The following is a 6,568-nucleotide window of genomic DNA, read 5'->3' as shown; positions in this document are numbered from 1 at the left end:
ATCGCGGTTTAACACCTTGCCGACCGAGGACGAACTATATCGTCCTCGCGCGGCAAGGGTTGTATGGAGAGAGCTCATGAGCTGAGCTCTCTCCATACACAGCGGGTAATGGCTGTATAATACAGCCATCACCCAACTGTCACCCGCGAACCCGACCGCGGCACCTAACTTACAGTTAAATGCCGGCTGCCATCTTGGATGCCCGATCGCCGCCCCCTGGAAAGTCATCAGAGGGCAGCGATCGGTTGGTATGGCAGCCTAGAGTCTCATTGAGACTCGTAGGCTTGCCAGGTGCAATGATTTCTAATAGCCACCAAAGGGCAGGCTATTTAAAATCATTGTAAAATAGTTATATACTGCAATACAGTAGTATTGCAGTATATAGTATTAGCAATCGGACCCTGCAGGGTTAATTTACCCTGGAGGAGCTAAAATAATGGTAAAAACATTTTTTTTTAAGAAATATGAAAAAATAGTAAAAAAAAGTAAAAGTTTAAATCACCCCCCTTTCCCTAGAACTGATATAAATATAAATAAACAGTAAAAATCATAAACACATTAGGTATCATAGCATCCCAAAATGTCCGATCTATCAAAATATATTAACGATTTTTCCCAGCGTTTAACCCCGTAACGAAAATTGGTGCCCAAAGTCAAAAATGCCACTTTTTTGCCATTTTGAAAAATATAAAAAATTCAATAAAAAGTGATCAAAAGCCCATACAGTCGTCAAAAGTCGCAAAAAATGACACCACCCACAGCTCCATACACTGAAGTATGGAAAAGTTATTAGTGCCAGAACATGGCAAAATGAAGAATTTTTTTTTGTACAGAAGGTTTTAATTTTTTTAAATGTATGAAAACATTATAAAACCTATACAAATTTGGTATCTTCGTGATCGTAACGGACCAAAGAATAATATAGACATGTGATTTGGGGCGCTCAGTGAAAGCTGTAAAATCCAAGCCCACAAGAAAACGGCACAAATGTGTTTTTTCATCATTTTCACTGCATTCTGAATTTTTTTTCCCACTTCCCAGTATACGGCATGGAATAATAAATACCATCACTATGAAGTTCAATTTGTTACGCAGAAAACAAGCCCAAACAGAGCTCTTTACATGGAAAAATAAAAAAAAGTTACAGATTTTTGAAGGTGGGGAGTGATAAATGAAAATGCAAAAACGAAAAAGGGCCACGTCCCTAAGGGGTTAAAACACTTTTTAAATTTTATAGCTGAAGCTGCTTCCGCGCACCTACATAGGAAATGCCGGGGAGCCACGCGCCCGGTCACGCGCATGGTGCGCCGAAGCAGCTTCGGCTATAAAGATTATAAAGTGTTTAAACCGTGATACAGCGGTTTAGGACACTAACAAAAATAAGCTCCGGCACCAGTATTTCCATCTTACATCTACCATATCATGTGGTAGGTTTCCTTTCCATACCTGGAAGAGTCCATACCTGCAAACATAAACTCCATAAGTATAATTCCCTTCCTGGCCTTTCACCTAAGCCAAACCAGTTCCCTACACTGTACTGATGTTTCATTATTGTGCTGCCTATTTAAAGTAAAAAAAAATTACGGTAATGAAGAATCTTAAACTACTACTAAAAGTTTTCCTTTTTTTGGACATGTGATAAATTACAGATTTGTTTTATTTAACTTATTCCACAGTTTCCTACTAGAAGACACAGATGATTTTACTAGGTAAAGGACCTTTAATAATGTCACGATTGGGGAGAAAGAAGAAAACTGTTCTTGTGAAAGCTGAAGACAACACTGAGGGGGCAGAGCAAGGTCCTCTTCACTGCTTTATTATAGGACAGTGATGGCTAACCTATGCACTGGTGCCAGAGGTGGCACTCAGAGCCCTTTCTGTGGGCACCCAGGCCATCACCAGAGATGACTCCCGGTATCTTCCTGCAGTCCCAGACAGCCCAGGACTTGCTGTGCACAGAGATATTTTAAAGTGACAGCTCTACCTGGGACTATTTTCTGCTTTATTGGTGTCCTGTGCTGGTATCAATGAAACTGTGACAGAGAAGGGAGTATAAATCACAAATTACATTTCTGTGTTGGCACTTTGCGATAAATAAGCGGGTCTTTGTTGTAGTTTGGGCACTCGGTCTCTAAAAGGTTTGCCATCACTGCCATAGGAGGTATGGTCGTCTCCCTTTCATAATGTCTTATGTGCTGTGTGTTTGTGACAATGTGTAATACTGGAGACAAAGGGGGAAATTTATTATACGCCAAAGCTTGTGCTATACACACAGCAACAAACTCGGCGCTGATATACACACACAGTAACACACTCATCACTGCTATACACACAGACAGCAACACACTCGGCGGTGCTGTAGACTCACAATGCAACACAATCGGCACTTCTATAAAGCCACATCAACACACTCAGCAATGTGATAAACACACACAGCACATACCAAGTCCCAGTCAGCAGCATGAGATACAGTCACAAGCTTCTGGGTGAGGTCACACATGGCCCCGCCCTTCAGGGGTCCTCACTATTGTATTCTGTATATTTATAAATATGTAATATATGTCTGACAGATAACGTGATCTTATGGGGTTACTATGTATTGTGAATGAGTTATTCATATGGTACTATGAAATTATCTTATCTATTTATTTTTCAGTTGTTCCTAGTTTTGTGTTATACTACTTGATATATTGACACCTTACAGATATTGGGTCGGCACTAATTGGTGTTTTTGTATTTAGCCCATTATACATTTTATTTGGTTACATACTTCATCCTAAATATCTTCTGACCCATTCTTGTAATGTAATGTACCTTTCCCCATATAAGCAATGTGTGATAGCAATGTCTGTATTCTATATTTGTAGAAAACCCAAATGGAGGCAGGAGTGTTGGCGCTTAGAGAATCCTCGAGAATAAATATAAATGGCTCAAAAAGAGCAAACACTCCTGCCTCCATTTGGGTTTTCCACATCTATCCTCTTCAGCCTCGGAGCCTGGTCCGAGTACTGTCGATCCACAGGAACCACCGGCTGCTGGTATTGCATCCTACATATGCATTATGCCTATGTAAATAGGTGAGTGACCAATCTACCCATTCTTTTCCCCCTTTTGGCATTATTGTCTTCACGAGGTAGCGCTCTCTTTTCTTCTCTCCTCCATTACACAGCGATCGGACACCCTCTGACGAAGTGTGTATAGCCATTCCAGTCTCAAGCATCTGTATTCTATATTTGTACCACTTCTCATCTTATGTTTTGCCTTTATCTATAGTCCCATCACTGCTGCCATATAATAACACCTTCCACATTTTTGCATAGTCATGTGTTGCTTCTCTTAACTCCTATTCATTGGGGCCATATTTAACCCCTTCGCGCTCCGCGGCGGATATATCCGCCACGGAGCGCAGTGACTTAGCGCTCAGTGGCGGATATATCCGCCACGGCTCCTATGCCGGCTCGGCTCTGGATCAGAGCCGAACCGGCATCGGGAAACACGGGGTGCCGGCTGTAACTACCGTATATACTCGTGTATAAGCCGAGTTTTTCAGCACAAAAAATGTGCTGAAAAACGTCCCCTCGGCTTATACACGAGTCAATACTGACTAAAATTGACTAAAAAAATAATAAACTTATATACTCACCCTCCGGTGGCCCCGATGCGCAGCGCTGCTCCCCCGATGTCATCGCGGCTCCTCTTCTGGCTTCCCGGCTGTTCTTCTTCCTTCAGCGTGCTGGGCGCCGCCATGCTCTTCTCGCGGGCGGCGCCTAGTATGACGTCAGCAGCGGCGCGTCATACTAGGCGCCGCCCGCGAGAAGAACATGACGGCGCCCAGCAAGCTGAAGCAAGAATAGGAGCCGCGATGCCATCGGGGGAGCAGCGCTGCGCATCGGGGCGCACGGTGAGTATATAACTTTATTTTTTTATTCTGCTGGGGGCAGGCTGTGCTGTATACTACTGGGGGCAGGCTGTGCTGTATACTACTGGGGGTAGGCTGTGCTGTATACTACTGGGGGCAGGCTGTGCTGTATACTACTGGGGGCAGGCTTTGCTGTATACTACTGGGGGCAGGCTTTGCTGTATACTACTGGGGGCAGGCTGTGCTGTATACTACTGGGGGCAGGCTGTGCTGTATACTACTGGGGGCAGGCTGGGCTGTATACTACTGGGGGCAGGCTGGGCTGTATACTACTGGGGGCAGGCTGGGCTGTATACTACTGGGGGCAGGCTGGGCTGTATACTACTGGGGGCAGGCTGGGCTGTATACTACTGGGGGCAGGCTGGGCTGTATACTACTGGGGGCAGGCTGGGCTGTATACTACTGGGGGCAGGCTGGGCTGTATACTACTGGGGGCAGGCTGGGCTGTATACTACTGGGGGCAGGCTGGGCTGTATACTACTGGGGGCAGGCTGGGCTGTATACTACTGGGGGCAGGCTGGGCTGTATACTGGGCGGTCTGTGACCAATGCATTTCCCACCCTCGGCTTATACTCGAGTCAATAGGTTTTCCCGTTTTTTTATGGTAAAATTAGGGGTCTCGGCTTATACTCGGGTCGGCTTATACTCGAGTATATACGGTAATAGCCGGCACCCCAGTGTAACACCCGCGATCGGAGTTGTCTCCGATCGCGGGTGCTTAACCCGTTAGATGCCGCGGTCAGCGCGACCGCGGCATCTAACAAGTATCTGGGGGGTCTTTCCCCCACGATCGGCCCCCCCGAACCGTTTTCGGGGGGCGCCGATCGTTGCTATAGTAACTCTGGGGTCCGATCTGGACCCCAGAGTTACTAGCAAGAATTGCCAGTAAGATGGCGTCTGTGACGTCATCTTACTGGCAAAGTGCCAGCCTATGCAAGTGCATAGGCTGACACTGATAATACTCTGCAATACATGAGTATTGCAGAATATTATCATGAAGAAGCAATCAGAAGATTGCTTCTTCATGTCCCATGGTATAAAAGTGAAAAAGTAAAAAAAAAAGTTATTCAATAAAAAAATAAAGTCATAAATCACTAAAAATGCCCCAAACCCCCAAAACATATAAAGAGACATATAACTCAAAAAAAAAGTCTAAATCATAACACAAACCCCACATATATAGTATCACCGCGTCCGTAACAACCCGTAGAATAAAAGTAAATCATTATTGAACCCCCACGATAAACGCCGTAAAAAAAAACTGTTATAAACCCTCCAAAAATTATGATTTTTACCTTTTCAATCCCACAAAAAATGATATAAAATGCGACCAAAAAACCATATGTACTCAGACATGATACTGGTGCAAAGTACAACATGTCCCGCAAAAAACAAGCCATCAACCAGCTCCGTAGCCAAAAACGTAACAAAGTTATGCCACTTGGAAGATGGCAATACAAAAATTATAGATTTTTCCCCACATTAGGGTTTTGTTTGACAAATTTAGTAAAACGTAAGAAAATATATTCATGTCTGGTATCCCCGTAATCGTATCAACCCATAGAATAAAGATAACATGACTATTAGTCTATACGGTGAACACCAAAAAAAAAAAAGTCAAAAATCCAGTACAGAATTGATGCTTTTCTACTCCTGCCCTCAAAAAAAGTTCCTAAATTTTCAACAGTAGGTGATACCAACCCCAAAATGGTAACAATGGAAAAAGCATCTCATCCCGCAAAAAAAATGCCGTCACATGGCCCCAATAACGAAAAAGCGAAAATTTTATAGCCTTCAAAAGGGGCCAATGAGGAAACTAAATTCCTGGCAGCTGCAGCGCCCTCCTTCCCTTCTGCGCCTCGCTGTGCCCCCATAAAACAAGTAACGGCCACATGTGGGGGGTCTTTGTACTCAGGAGAAATTGCAGAACAAATTGTATGGTGGGTTTTCTCTTTTTATATTTTGGAAATGTGTAAATTTTGGTGCTAAATGAACGTATAAGGGAACAATATGACCATTCTAAATTTCACCTCCATTTTGATTCAATTACTATGAAGATCTCAAGGGGTTAACAATCTTCGTAAAAGCTGTTTCTGATAGCTTGAGGGGTGCAGATTTGAAAATGGGTTGGTTATATAGGGGGTTTTGATGCTAAATATGTAAAATTTCATTCAAAACTGTATTTATCCCCAAAATAGTCAATTCTGAAAATCCGGAAAAGCGCTATTCTATTTGCAAGCCGCGTGACGTCAAAATAAATTATCCAGATATTTCAGAAATTATGAAAATGTAAAGTAGACAAATGGGAAATGTTATTCAGCAACTTATTTAGCTGGTAAATCTATCTGCCTGAAAACGTGATGATTTAGAATTTCGAAAATGGCAAATTTTTCAAAAAATTCATCACATTTTCTTTTTTTTGTAAATAAACGCAAAACTTATCTGCCAAAATTTACCACTAAAATGAAGTACAACATGTGGGGAAAAAACAATCTCAGAATCGTTTTGATAAGTAACAGTGTTCAAAAGTTATAACCATATAAAGCGAAGCAAGTCAGAATCCAAAAAATCGGGCTGAGCCTTAAGCTGTAAAATGGCTGCGTCCTTAAGGGGTTAAAAGACAGACCTGATGCCGCCACCACCAGATGA

The sequence above is a fragment of the Engystomops pustulosus genome, chromosome 2 (genome assembly GCF_040894005.1).
Source record: "Engystomops pustulosus chromosome 2, aEngPut4.maternal, whole genome shotgun sequence".
Lineage (NCBI taxonomy): Eukaryota > Metazoa > Chordata > Amphibia > Anura > Leptodactylidae > Engystomops > Engystomops pustulosus.
Note: the sequence above shows the minus strand (reverse complement) of the source record.